Source organism: Motacilla alba, chromosome 5 (assembly GCF_015832195.1).
Source record: "Motacilla alba alba isolate MOTALB_02 chromosome 5, Motacilla_alba_V1.0_pri, whole genome shotgun sequence".
Lineage (NCBI taxonomy): Eukaryota > Metazoa > Chordata > Aves > Passeriformes > Motacillidae > Motacilla > Motacilla alba.
The window spans coordinates 32,601,055-32,616,827 of record NC_052020.1 but is presented as its reverse complement, the minus strand read 5'-3'; the positions used below and the strand labels follow the sequence as shown (position 1 = coordinate 32,616,827).

At 35.0% G+C, this 15,773-nt stretch overlaps 1 long non-coding RNA gene across 1 annotated transcript in view; it reads left to right on the top strand.

Moving 5' to 3' along the window:
- Positions 1 to 15,773, top strand: part of LOC119701017 — a 44,037-nt gene that overhangs the window by 14,911 nt on the left and 13,353 nt on the right. The window contains exon 2 of the long non-coding RNA XR_005256982.1: positions 3,085 to 3,172. This is a non-coding gene — a long non-coding RNA (uncharacterized LOC119701017). The remainder of the gene's footprint in view (positions 1 to 3,084; positions 3,173 to 15,773) is intronic.

Below are 15,773 nucleotides of genomic sequence, written 5' to 3'. Positions count from 1 at the left end.
CACATATAGCTTCATTTCTCTCTGTTAACCCACAGCAGGAGGGCAGATGTCACAGGGTGACTTTACTACCTGTACTTTCTCCTCTCTGATAGAACTGGTTCACATGCCAGTTTTAAATAGCCTCCCCAAAATGTGTAATGGCCACCACCCACTGAGATCTAAGTCAGCCCCTGTTCAATTGGAGCTTGGCCAAAACTGTGCTGCTGTGATGCGGAGCCTGTCACACTGCTTCTCCCTCTGATGTGGAAATGGAACTAACAGTCAGCAAATCTCTTTAATTTGAGTCTCTTAGTTGGGAAATATCAGTAGGAATCTTTACTTAAAATACCAGCAGCCAGCAATAATGGCAAAAAGCCCCTTTCTAGTTCTCTGTCTAATCTTTGTTTAAACTTCCAAAGTGTGCAAAGCAAGGCTACAGAACTGTCGGTTTGCACAAGAAGAAAATGCATCACTCATTGTTAATTTTCAATGAAAAAACATCTCCTTAAGTAACTTCTCTGACTCCTCAAGCCCGTAATGTACTAATCTCTATTTTTGAAACACTTATCTCTCTGGTTTTGCAAATGGCAAAAAAAAGTTCTAATATTTATGTTAATATATTGCTAACATCTAATATTATGAATCTTTAAATTCTTTAGATTTAACCAGATGCAGAATGTTCTTACTGCATAATGTGTTGTAACAAAAATGTGCATTGCATTTATGTACAGTCATAAATGTTACATCAAATATGGGTAAAATTTGGACATGATCTTATAGAGATATAACACATTTCAAAATTTTCAGTGAACCTGAAATAAAAAATAAAGTGAGGTGTGATGAATTGTGGATGAAGAGACAAAGGGATAGATTAGGTGAGGTGAGAGTTAGCAAGTTGACAGTTACAGTGTTATTACTGCTCATTTGCAGGTGTGGTGGGACAGAGAATATGTGAGGAATACTGATGGAGGCAAACAGAAAACAGATTCACCAGCTTCTTTCTTACCATAATGCCCTCAAAAGCTGCTTCTCTTCTCCACTTTCCAGTGGAAGCATGTGTGAAAGAAAACAGCAATAGAACATACTTTATCATACTTTATATCACATAAAAGAAATAAAAAGATTGTTTGCAGAAGTGGCTTGAAACGGACAGCTCGCCAGGGCTGACATGGTGACTGATGCACCTCTTTGGACATCCCCCATTTCAGCGAGACTAGCAGGGCTGTATGCAAGTGCACGGGGCAGACCACAGTGGTGCTCAGATGTGTTGAGCTGCTTCAAATATGCAGAGGTGTGTAGACAGATGACCACAAAGTGGAGACATAACTGGAGAGCAACAGAGCCCATTTACTTTAGGGGTTTTCTTGCTCTAAGGCAGAGTTCCAGAAGAAGTAGCACTTGGGAATGCCTGTCATAATTTCAGAAGTCAACATGTACTCCTGAGAGAGTATTCCCCATCTGCTCTAGGACAGATTTTACAAGAGTCCTTAAGAGTTCATTTTGAAGTTACCTTGCAGTACTTGCTCTAATCACTGCTTCTATCTGGCAGCTCTCATTGTGATCAGCTCTTCAACCCAGATTCCTGAGAAATGAGACTCCCTGGTTAAATGGCTCTGTGATACCTCCATACTGGAGAGATGATTCATAAAGCAGTGATGTTCCTGAGATGGTATGTGGACAGTTCTTGCCACTGCTATAATCGAAGACATGATTCTGCAGTCACCTAACACGGACAGAGAATTACTTTGATATTGGTGTGCCCTAAGGGAGAGGGGGAAAAAAAGCAAAATATTCAGGATTGAATACTTGCTACTGTGAAGGATAAAGTGCTTTCTGAGTCAATAGGAAACCAACCAGGAAACCAACCAGCAGATTACTAAAAGAAAACTTAATTTCACCCATCACTTTGCTCCTGACTGGTCATGTCATAAAACCATATGTAAGGCTTCACTTCAGTCATGCACAAAACAGAGATATTAATAGAGCACATGGCTGGTTTTCTTTTTACATCAGTCATCGAAGTGAAAAAATAAAATAGGCTTTTACAACCATTAACTTCTCTGTCATTTTCCTGATGAATAGGAATTCTCCAGATTGATTTAGTTCAAAATCAACAACAGCTTCATTTAATTTTGTGTGTTTTTCTTTAAATTCCAAAATTATGAAAGCAGTCTCACAATACACAATTTTCCATTGACATACAGTTTCCAGCATGTGCAATTGAATCCACAAACTGTCAGTTTTCCTAAGTTTACATTTTTGGTGAATAAAATATTTGACTGAAAAGCTTTGAAAAGCTCCAATGATCATCTTTGTCCTTCTCACAGAATTCTGGGGAGCTTTATTCTGAACTTGTCTTGAGATAAGTTTATGAACACATCATGAGAATATCTTTTTCAGTTGCTATATGAATGTAAGGATTTTTTAATATGCAGGTTGTGACAAAATCTCTTATATTCTTGAAATTTTACAATAGTCTGCCTCAGAGCATGAACTTTTCATGCTGTAATTTAGTTATGCTAAATGGCAATACTCTATGGAAAGCCTTTTTTTTAATCCAAAGTTTTTAACAAGGCCAGTTTGCATAGTAAAAAGAAGGGTCTCGTTACTCAAGAACAGAATTGCATGGATGTTGCTTTCTGGTGGCTCATCACAATGCTTCAGGCATATTAATATTTTCAAGGGAACACTCAAGGCAAAGTTTGAACTTATATGTCTGTAGACATATAATTCATATATCTGTAGACAAAAAAATTTGTAGTGGTAAGTATTTCCCCCAGAACTTTCTCATGCACCATTTTTGAAATGATTTTGTGTTGTTTTTACTGAGCTTTCCTGTCAAAAACCAGCTTTCATCACCAGACTGGGGCCTTCTGTTCAGCATTTTTAGAGCAGTCAGGGGTGAGGGTATGAGACTCCCATGCCTGCATTAATAAATTGCCATTTGCCTCTGCTCTGCTATCCCTTGCTCCCTCTGCAGCAACAGATCACATACTGATAGTAAATCAGCTCCAGTATGTTTTCCTAATTTTAGTTTTGGGCTAATCTATCTAATAGTAAAAAACATCTGGTCTAGTTTTGCTTTAAATCTGATCTATATAACAGGAATCTGATCACCAAGGGACCAGTGGAGTCACACCAGGTCAAGTTCTTTACCTGCACGGAGTTAAAGCGGAATCCAGTGAATAATAAGGTACTGCTTTATATTATGTTATGTCATTTTTATAGGAGTAACACCAATAATAAAACTTTGATATTACAGCAGATTTAGGCAATAAATTCCAGACAAGTAAAGAAACACAGACTAGGATACCATCAAGATACAAGAAAGATGAGCAAAATCATTTTGGTATGGAATTGTCAGGCCCCTCGTATGAATTTGGCAGAGTTTATGTTATAAACAAGACATTATTTTAAAAAGTAATCCTTGCAAGACTTTGCTTGCTAGACTCCTGGTAAACCATGCATCATGAGAATCCGTGTGACTACCATGAAAATTGAGGGAAAAAGTTACAACATTTATAATAGGAAGTTGCTTTTCATTCTGTACTTAATCTGTTTAGATAACAATATGTAAAAAACAACACTGGCATCATGAAAAAGAAGAAAAAAACTTGAAAGAAATTCCTCACTGAATGCTTTCATTTCTGCTCTCACTTTAATTTTACAGTACTTCCACATATTTTTGGAAGTATATTTCAATGTTTTCAACTTGCTAAAAACTATATTTTTTAATTTTGTGTCTCTTTTTATGCTGTCAAAATAGCATACCACTTTGTTTCCTGTGTTTTATAAATCTGAGAGAATCTCAGGGTCATCCTGAGGCAACATGAGAGAATATAAAAAAATTTTATAGCCTGGGGGTAAAAAAAACCTTTCCCAAAACAACAGTATGTTAGGGGATTTCTGCTCCCTAAAGTAACATTACTGCTTATGCACTCCTGGCTAAAAGTTCTTTTTTACTTGGCCTTAGGAAGAGTGCATAAACAGCAACATTGCTTTAGTCAGAAGGAATTAATTATTGAAATCAATTATTGTTTCTTTCAGACTACTGCAATCAGTCCACAATGACTTGATGAAAAAAAATAGTTTTCTTGCTTGCTGTTTTTGTGAAGGTCAAATCAAATAAATCAAAAAAAGCAGGTTTCTGGCATAAGACTTCTACTTCTTCTATCCCCACAGATTTTTTTTTGGCTTTTGCTTTGCATAATGCTGTGTTGGCAGGGAGTGATAGTCACAATGGTAGTAGGTAGAAAACAGGTATTGTTTTGGTCAGCTGCATTATAGAATACAGTCAGTTTTTATCATACAAAACCTTATGAAATCAGATTTGCTTCTACATAGCATTTTTTCAGTATTGAAAGGCTTGAAATCTGCAACAAAATGCTCCACAGAGTTTCAATAGGGGTTACATGCAAACACAGGGAGAGAGCTGGGTACTGTTCAAGCTCTCTCACATGACACAGGATGCCCCAGGGCAGGCATCTAACATCTGATTTATACCAGACCAGAATCTGGCCCTTTGTTTCTTACTAAGGTCATTGTTTTTCTTTCTTTGTTGTGAATAAAGGTATTTCTATCTTATTTCTCTTGCCATAAAAACCTATTGAGTGAAAGAGAAAATTCTTTTTCCACCTGTATTTTCTAACATATTCATGGCCACTGGGAAGACTATAAAGCACCCATTATTTTCAAGTTTTCTCTTTAATGTAGATTAAACTACTGTCTTCTTTGTTACTATCTTGCTTATTTTTTAGTTCCCTACAGTCCATGCCTTTCTGATGTTATACTTTTGGCCTTACACAAAACTTCTTCTAAATATCTAATTTTTTCTGGAAAAGGTGACTCTACATTTAGAGGCTGCTCCCAGAATGAGTATTTCCTGACACCTGAACATTAACTGTCTGTGAGCAACACATGGCTTCTTCAAAGATGTGTCATGGAGGGCAACAGCCAGAACTTCCTGCAATTACCAAAATACCTCTGTGAGCAATATTGGTTCAGGGTTTTCAGATCCCGCTAGAACTTGAACTTGCCACAGAGGACAAGAGGTAACAGCACACATGCTGCCTTCTTGTAAAATTCAGGAGAAGCTCTGACCTCTCCTAACTGCAGGATGCTGTGTGCTGATTTAAGTGCTTTGGCTTCATTAAACTTGCTGGAGGAAACACACAAACATACATAGATGCTGACAACAATATGTATTTTTGTAATTATTGACAAAAAGTGATGTTCAGTTTAATAGTACTGCCTGATGGGTTAAGGATTCTGAAATCTCTGAATTAAACACCTCTCTCTTGAGCGGCCTAATACATAAATTTATATTTATGTGTAGCTACATTAATATACATATCAATGTGTTGACATGATACAGTAATTGTGGATCATATACTTTGATACTTGAAATTGATATAACTCCACTGGAGCCAGTGGTTCTGTGTTTATTATGACAATAATTACAACAGAAGATAAAGTTCTCTGTACCTTAAATTGCAACTTTGACAGCTGTTATCATATATCTGCTTCTTATTTAATAGATTACTTAAAGCTTTCCTCAGCTGGCTGCACCACTGCTGCCTGCCAGGCGTGCTGACAGTGCAGACTCTAACAAACATGGTACATCACATTCTTCTGCTCTTGGCCCACAACCAGTGATTTACCATGTGGAAACAAAGATTCTGCTCACACCCTTAAAAAACAGGTTCAGAGTTGCTTGAGATGCCAACTGTATAAAACAACATCTTGGTATTAGTCTGTGGGGCTCCTGATTCTCATGGTAGAGCAACTTCTGCTTCACTCTATAGGAGCTAGTGTCAGACTGAGAATATTCCCCACCTCAATATAAAGTTGCGGTTTAGTTGCTCCTTAAATTGTATGATTCTTTGCTGGAGATATGGTTGTTATTAACATTTCTAACTCTGAAACCAGTGGTCTCTATGTTCTTAAGTCATGATGTTTTATTCTATAAGCTATACTACAGCTGATAAAACTTGGAGACATTTCTATTTCCATTTACAGAAAATTCAATAGATAACAAAAACTTGTTTAACTGCAAAAGGTGAATTTGTCTTCTTCAGCTGATATAAAAGTATATTGGTTTTGTGGTCAGAGATTCTGTCAAAGAATACTGGTTCTCAAATTGATGGTCATTTTTTGCTTCATGCAGTCCATGAAATATGTTATTCATTTTATAATACAAGAGTTAGTTTAAAAATTCAGGATTGACTGAGTGCTCCTGAGTGAAAAGCTGTCACATTCATGTATTCTCAAATAGTCTTACATATGACTTTGTGAAGAAAACTGCATATACTTATTCTGATTTTATGGATGTATGGACTTAATTCTCTGGTGTGGCCTGCTGGTACTAGTAAGGGACAGAATTTTGGTTACACAAACACACAAATTATTGAGAACTCAAAAATATTGTACATGAAGTACTTGAAAATATGCAGAAAATATTGCTTTCAGGTTTTTACATGTAGCCTTTTGTAACATAGAAAATATAATTAAATTAAATCAATGACAAAATATCCATGGTCCCTTCTAAAGAAATACAAATTCCAGAAGATCTTCAGTATACCTTGAGTTAACAAGAAAGTGACCTAAACAGCACTGATAAGAAGGAAGGTGAGAAATCAAAAAAGGGCATTATTCATTTAATCTCTGTTTCTAATAATCTTTATTTACTTACCTTTCTTTGCTGCATTTTTCCTGCCTGCTTTCCTTTTATCTGCTTCCTAATTTTTTTAATATCTGCTTAGTCAAAAGTGACGGGGAAGAATTTCTAGGACTATATTAGAAAGACTTTGGTAACTCTAGGTGAAAATTCATTTCATTATGATTTCCATTTTATAATTAATTTCATTAAAGCTAAAATGTAAAAGTCTATAAAAAATCTCAAATTTTTTTTCTGACTTACCTCTTAAACTCTTATTTAAAAAAATAATTTATGAGATCTCAATGAAGTCTCATGTATTTTTGATGACTCTTGAGATTTTGCCTTGTAGTAAATAAAAAGAAATAATAATGATGCTTAAGTTTTACCTGGGAGTACATTCCCATCCAGAGAGTGCTGCATTTTACCTGGAAGGAGAGAGTTTAAATGCAAGGTCACTTTTTATTCTTCATATCATCACTGTTATGATTTTAGTGTATTAATGGTCTTTGCCATTTGTGAAGTAACCGATCTCTTAAATCAATAAGCATGCTCAGCTGCTTGCCATTAAAATCAATCAGTGCTACCCTTCTGTCTGATGTCATACTCAACTGTAAATATTAAGTAAGCTGTCACCTGGTTTTTCATTGTGTTTCACCTTTCAAAAGATAGATTTCTTCTCTATCCATTCTATGTAGAAGTCTTCTTAATTATCTCTGATATTTCCCTGTGGAATCAGGATCTCTTTAGGAACTGAAATGACTGTCCACTGTACTGAAAGGCATAACATAAGATAAATGGTTTGCAATTACTGATGTTTAAAAAATTAGCATAACGGAAAAAAATTGTGACATTATGAATAAAGACTGGAGAAATACATTTGGATATTATTACACTTTGTTTAGATATTAGCCAGTAGAATAACCTTCTATCTGCATGGTCTAGTTTGGAAAATATTCAGGTCAGTTATACCTAGATATGACTTTTTTGTATTGGAATTCAATTTGGAAAAATCTCATAAATGCACATTCATGATCTTCTGATTATTGAATGTATGAGACAAATGAGAAAAATTCTGTTTCATTTATTTCATGATAAATGCAGTGAAATTAAAATTATTTCAGAGGAATTGATTTTCAACTCCAATGCCCAGAGGAGCTCTTCATTGCTTACACAAAGAAGAAAAGAACAAAGATATTAAAATGAGCACATGTGGGACTTAATCCGCTCACTTTGACAAAGGGAAATGCAAATTATAAATGAGATAAAATAGACATATGAAAGCATGCTTTTCTTGAAGCCATTAGAAGGTGATAGAGCTTTTACTCTTGCCAGGGAGGGTGTAGTGGGTGGGAAAATTTGGATTTCAGTGGGGCAAAACCTTGTGAAGAGAGAGGCCCATGCTTAGCCTTTCCCGCTTCTTGGGTTGCATTAACCAGCTTTGGGATCAACGGGGTTATGCAAATTCGTGCTTTATCTTGTGTCTAGGTAGCCTTTTTTCCACAATGTTCCTCTGCTGGACTAAATCAGACAAAGTTCTCCAAACTGAAGTTACACTGCTTTAAACACATTCATACTTCAGTATGATTTGCTGCACATTTGCATTTCAGGTTTCAGTCCTGTGGCCAAACATGCTTTTTAAGGACTATATATTCTGTGTGAAGTCTTTCTTATAGGATTCTTAAAACTTTTAGTTGCAGCAAGCTTGAGATTCAAATAGGATGTCAGAAAAAATTAGACTTCCCAATTAGCAAAAAGTAGTTAATCCATTTGTTTTCTCCATCTAATAATATGAGAGGATCTCAAATAAGTGAATTTGAATGACATGTACTTGAATTTCATTTAACACTTCAGGGTAGTAGACTGATATTTCTACACAGACATCTCAAACTCCAAAATACTTGTCTATCTTTACAGACTGATTGCGAAACCTTTCTACCATGATCGTTATGGAATCATAGAATGGTTTCTGTTGGAAACAGCCTCAAAGACTGTCTTGCTCTAAATCCTCTGCCATGGGCAGGATTACCTTCCTCTACAGTAGGTTACTCAAAGCCCCATCCTACATGGCTGTGAAGAGGACCACAAATGAGGCATTCACCACTTCTCTGGGTAACCTGTTCCAGTGCTTCACCACACTCACCACAAAGAATTTTTTCCAAATATCTAACGTAAACCCACCCTTTTTCAGTTTAAGGCTGCTGGTCCTTGTCTTATCACTCCATGCCTTTGAAAAAAGTCCCTCTCCAGCTCTCTTGCACCCCCCTTTAAGTACTGAAGGGTTGCTATAAGGTGTTTCTGGAGCCTCCTCTTCTCCAGGCTGAACAACCCCAACTCTGATCATCTCTGTACTATATTGCAGGCATTTCAGTCATCTCTGAAATGAAGAATCATTCAAAAAGTGGCTCACTTATAGCTCCAAACTGAAAAGAAGTTGCATGTCTGACTGGACTTTATTGGAGTCTTATATCGCCTGAATGCAATTGTCCAGCTGGAATTTGTCTACAGGGAATCTTGATGAAATTGCCATGGGGATTTTTTTACTAACCTGACATTTCAAGTCTCAGCAGATTAACTGAAATTTCTGAAAAGCACAGCACCCTATTGTACTTTACTAGAGGGCTGATACAGTACAGATTTTATGAAGGTAGAGGCATAAAACCAAATTCCTAAAAAGTCTGGGAAAAAAAGCTGAGTGCTCATGCAATTGAGTTGTGAATTAACTGAAAATTTAAATGGAAAGGAGTTAGAGCTGTCACTTTACTGTAACATTTACATTTTCTCTGCTTGATGTTTCATTTTGGAATCTTCTAAATATACTCTACCCATGGCAGAAAAACAGTCCAAAACTTACATTGCTAATGTATTTTTACACCATTAAGTAGTAGATGATGACTTCTATCTTTCTTTGAAGCTCGAAGGAAACGGTTCCCTGATGTCACAGAAGTCATTCAGGAGATTTTAGCCTGTTTCTTCAATGACATGTCCTTGCAGAGACTGCAGAACCTTCCATATTTTAAAACAGAAATGCTTAATTTTTTTGTCTTAACAGATACTTTTGATGGTGAAAATATATTTCCTAGCTATCTGACAAGGTTTCTCATTTTGCTTCTCCTTTCTGTTGCTCTAAAAGCTAATCTTGACCAGCCCTTTCCCTTTACTCTGATTTTCCCAAGAGGACTTATTTCTTTTTTTTTTTCCCAGCTAATTAAAATGAAACAAAAACTGAATTGTCTTTCTGAAATGCCCCTGTGATTTATTCATGTCTTCAGCTGGAGCTTCCTAGACAATTCTATGGCAAACAGTAGTGCTTGCATGCAGAGATTGCTGTTACTAGGGAAACTTTAGGTAGATAAGACATCTTCCTTGAATTGTTTCTCTTCAGAGACTAAGGTACATGAGGAAATTCATTGCTTAGGTTATATGGTGGGTCATATTAATGACTCCATTTCAGTCAAATCACCCCATAGACTATAACAAAATCCATTTTAGATGTAATTTTAAAAATTATTTCTCATTGAGCCATGTTTAAGTTAGGTTACCACTTGCTCAAAAGCTCAATTCAATACACTGTAATACAGTTTACTCTATTAATTTCATCAACAGAGATTATCCTTCATGAAAAATGGGTACTTTTCTCTCAAAGCTGCACATCTAGAACTATGCCAAGCCTCTCAAGTCCTGAGTGAGTTTGCTTCCAAGCTAAGCTAACATGTATAAGAAATACAATAGCAGTATTTTTTATTATTAACCACACAGTTTTGAAGAATAAATGTATAGGATTTTAAGGTACATTACATATTTTTTGAATTTCATATCTTTCACTTTTTTTTGTTAATCTTGTTTATTACACACATTGTAATAGTTTTGCTTTTTCAGCTTTTTCAATCAAAATAGGTAATCTGTTTTATTGTTTAATTTTCTCTGGTCTTGATTAATAGTTTCAACTACTTCAAGTCTTTATTCAGTTTTGTAGTCTGTTGGAGCTTTTTTTGTTTTGTTTGTTTGGGGTTTTATTAATGTATCCTTTCTCAGTTGATTTGATTCACTTTCAATAAATTTATTAATTTATAATTAAATATTTTCTTTAGAGAACAACTGCTTTGGAGGCATCACAATTCATTAATAGTGAATTGCCTCATATTATTAAAATCAAGTCCTTACTATAGCAATCTGGACTAAAACCACTGTATTGCTACTTTGGCATAATTTAGTTTCAGAAATAATAAAGAAATCTGTACTCTTTCTTTTCCATAGCTAGTAAACTGTGAAAAGAATATACTTTATTTTCAGCATTACAATTCAAGGTTACAAATAAAATTATAAATTAGTCTGGAGTCATTACAAAGAAGAAAAAAATTAACATAATATTTAAAATGGTTGTGCAAAGGCCTGGTTTTACTTCAATGAAAGGAATCCTTGAATGTGGTTGTCTTGGACCAGACACTAACATCCATCAACCATTATGCAAATGATATCACAATCCCAGATTTTCCTAGGTGATTCAAAATATACACTCATTCCACCAAAATGAAGAATTCTTAGCTTATGCTTTTTAAACTTCATTTTATTTATTTTATTATAGCACATATTCTCTGCAGGAATTATGGTTTAGTGTGTTAAGAAGACACGGGGTTACTTTTTGGCCTGATGTATAAACCTTGTCAAGATATAGCCTCTTCTTATGTTCAGGTTGCCTATTTGTATCTAATATACAAGTTAAATGGCAAGTATTTGTTTGAATTTCTTGAACATATTGGTAGTTTTAATAAATGATAATAAACAGGTCTTCAGTCAACACATTTATGTAACCCAAATGTGGTTTGACCTTTTTGATGAACAATATATAATCCTTACATAACTACAAGAAAAGCAACTATTGGACTGAGTTAGATACTAACCTGTTTGTAAAAACAAGAGTCTAAGCTGGTCTTAAAGCTGCCCTAAACAACTTTCTCCAGTGTGTTATTCGGTGCTTTTCACTAAAGTGTTTCTCAATCACTGTACTCCAAGGTTTAAGACTATTGGTTCTTGTTTACAAAAAACCCCAAACAGACAAACAAAAAAAATCAAAAAAGATATCTTACTTTTTTGCAGTGAGCAGAAGATAAGATATCAAAACTATTTTACAACTTCAGCCAACTGCACTGTATTGTTTCCTGAAAGCAAGTTAACTCATAAATGAATAACAACGAATTTACAAACATCTTCTCAATTCATGTTGGCATAAATGAATGAGATGCTAATTGTTAAAATGTGTGTTGAGTTTTATTATTAGTGATGCATTCACATTTTTTCTGCTTTTAGCACTGTTATGCTTTCTTGAGTTCACATTACTGGGCCCAGAATTACTTGTGTACATGTGTTCTATGGATTATAGAGTGAAAATCCAACATAAGATTGGACCAATCCAGCTAAGAACAGTCTCAGACAGCAGCCAAGAGCCAGTGATTTGAAAAGACTGTATGCTCAGGCAAGTACAGCATGGTACTTCTCCATTTCTGGCAATAAGGATCAACAAGCCAAAGGCTGCATCCAGATCAATAAAATTTAGTGGGTCCTATCATTCAAAAGCACCACTGTTTAATAAAACATATTGTGCATACATTTCATAATGCTTGTTTTAAACATGCTGCTGGTAATTTAATTGGTACCTTGTAACTCTTCCATTATACATATATAATCTCTCTATCTATCTATCTATCTATCTACCTATCTATCTATCCATGCACATATATATAGAGACATATAGATATGAGAATCGTCATTTTTCTCTTGATTCTATGGACATCTATGACACACTTCTGTCATCTCTTTTCCAAAATGCAGCCTTCCCATCTGCCTATCTTCTCCCTGTGTAAAAAACATACCTCTCATCAAGTGTGCTGGTCTTTAATGTCCTTTATTTTCTTCTAAAAGAACTGTATTTCTCTTGATACTGGGGACCAGATCTGCTCACACTGTTCAAGTCAAGTAGGTGTTTAAATACTCCAAGGTTTTGGGCTGTAGCCCATATGCACTTACTCACTGTGTATCAAGACAACAGAGTCAAGAGTTTAATGATTTGCAGCAGTTTAAATTTATTAAGAACTTGAAGACAAAAGAGGATCTTATTGAAACCAAAAGCTATCAGGCTATGTCCTGAAAAATGCTATATTCACTCAATGTTTTACATGAATTAAGTCTAACATGTAGACTTGCATGTTTAAAGTTAAGTTGAAAATAAGTGCTTTGTTGGACTGAGTCCCAGAAATCTGCCTCCTTGAAAGAGTCCACAGAGGTTCATCAGCAAAAGTTCACTGCTAGTACAGAAGTTGCCTATATTTTGCAGTGAAACTCTGCTTACTTTGTCCTTGACCTAGTATATTCTGCTTCACCATATGGAAACTTTCCCAAAATATTTTTTTCAGTAATTTCTCTGATAATATTGCCTTAAATGTCCTACCACTCTTATCCCTTTTTATTGGAAACTGTAGCTAGTTACAGATGACATCTTACTTTTGCTCTTTCAAGCTTTAAACCATTATTTCCTTTATCATTCATTATAGTACTTTAAATAAATATTTTAAACATTTTGTCTTTTAATTTAGTGTTTAGCATTTAATATAATTTTCCTTCCCACATACTCACTTTAACTTTTAATAGTCCTTTCTGCACTGTATATAATATCTTCACTGTCTCTTTGGGAACAGTACATTTTTTAATGTCTGATACCAAGATTTTTCCAGTCTAATCTTCAGGGTCAGAAATAGTGCAAAGAAGTCCCTTGTTCTGGCAGATTTTATAGCTCACCTGCCTGATAGAGTATAGAGTATTTCTCCCTACAGATCTAACTGATATATGTTAGGAGAAAACAGGGGCTAACCTAAAGATGTTCTTTCTCATTACTGCTGATACGTTCGGAACGACACAAGGAATAATGCGCCTGGTAAATCTAAAGACTAATATAGTTTGTGCTTTCAATGAGATATAGTGAAGTAACAAATCAACTTTTTAGGGTTAGAAGCCTCTTGAGCTTTCTTTTTTTAATCAGACTATTGATTTTCTCGCAACATTCATTGTCTAAAACTTGATCACTGCCACTTTTCACCTTCATACAACAGGATGTACTGCAGCCTGCATAAAATATCTTGAAGTTCACAGAACTTCAGATAAAAATAGAAAGCTTAAACTTTTTTTTTTTGTCAGCAAAAAAACCACTCCTGTAAAAGAATTGTTGCAAAATATTTATTGCAAAATATTTGTTGCATTTTACCACTTTATCCTGTAAATACATTCATTAAGCTGTTTAGTCACTTTGTGCAGGTATGCAAATGTTACAAGGCATACTTTATTAAGGCTCAAGCTAGTAGTGATGAATAGAGCTATTATGGGATGATATGCAGAACTTCTCATGCATACCATGTTTCCCCTATGAGAGTAGAAAATTTATGAAAAGTAATCAGTATCAACAAAGCCGCCTCTCCTCTGTAGGGCAACACAGTTTGAGTCCTTATGAAAGGATTTAATACAAAAGACTTTAAAACAACAGTACATAATTTAGTGTCAAAGTAAATATTTTTAAATAAATAAATCTCTCTCTCACTCTCCGTCACTCTCTGCAATCAGACCCTCCATACTTTGGTCCAGTTTTCTATTTTGCCTTTGTTGGCTCATGAGATTTTTCTGATGTCCTGATATTAACCTGAAGCATCTTGTATACTATTATAAAAACAAAACTGCTTCTTTATTGAACCATGAGGATAAAGAAGCCAACCCTGAAAAAGCGTTTTAAACCCAGTAGTGTACAGCTGGTTTTAGGGGTTTTTATGGCTGTAATTCACTTCCAAAAGCCCACAGGAAATGCTGCTTTTAGCTTTTCTTTAAAATCAAAAGATGCACCTCAAAATATTTAGAATCGATTTCAACTTTAAGGAAAAAGGAAAGAAAAACATACATTTATAAGAAACTCTTAAATCCTGCAATGACTCTAGAAAGTCCTAGTCCTCCTTTCTATGCACGATGCCTTTTCTGGTAATTGTATTTTCTTCAGATCTACTTTACTGGATAAAAGAGCAGTCATAAACAATGGTGTGAAGCAGAGGATACTAGAGAGAAGAAAGGGATCTGTTTGTCCCTATGGAAGTCCTACACCAGCAGCTAATTTTCACTTGCAAAAATAAGAATGTCTCCAAGAAAGAAAGAAAAAAGAGCCTGCGGCAAACAGAAGGAACTATTCTTGTAAAATTTTTAAAATATGTATGCAATCAGAGGGAAGTTTGAGATTAAGTGGAAGCATGCTATTGATATACTGCTGTAGCTGGGATTAGATTGGTGCAATCGCTGGGTCTGAAAGCAAGTTATTAATGAGGCAATGAAATCAGAGGACTGAGATTTTTCTGGAAATTAATAACTGATTGCTATGATCCAATGACCATCAAAGCAATAAAAAGCAAATCCAGATAGTTATCAGCCCTCCAGATATTTCTTGCATTAGTGTTACCATGTTCTAAGATGAAAAGGAGAAATTATTATCCTGCTGACGTTTCTCATATATTTTGTAAAAACAGTTTATGTGACTTTGTAATAATTCTGTGGGTCTGAAAAAAATATTTCATGTTTCAGATCAAGAAACAAGTACATTTAAATGTCAGTTGGATTTTGAGGGTTTGTTTCAGAGAGTCTGATCTTATATGTATAAATGGAAACTACTGAAGATGACACAGAAAGTGTATGTAAGGATAGCAGTACATCCCAAGACTCATACTTGTGGTTTATTTGGAGGGGGTTTTTTGACTTAGAGTTTCAGATTACATAATTCAGTTCTCTCAGGATATTTTTAAATTAACTGCTGCTCTAGAAATTAATCAAATGTTACCTATATGACCTTGGAGCATCTTAGTAACTATATAGCACCAAAGAGTATGGATGTAGAATGAAATTGAATTGAATAGATATCATGAGTTAGGATAATTCAGATAACTACTGACATGTTAGAGCCATTGTAACCATAAGTTTATAAGGAAAAAATCTTTGGTACATAAAAATAGATATTTACAGTTCTTTTGGTACATAAGTTGGGCACCTTTATTATGAAGCAATGGAGAATTGGTGCATGGTAATGAGATTCCTGGAAGACAGAAAGTGCCAATCTATACAG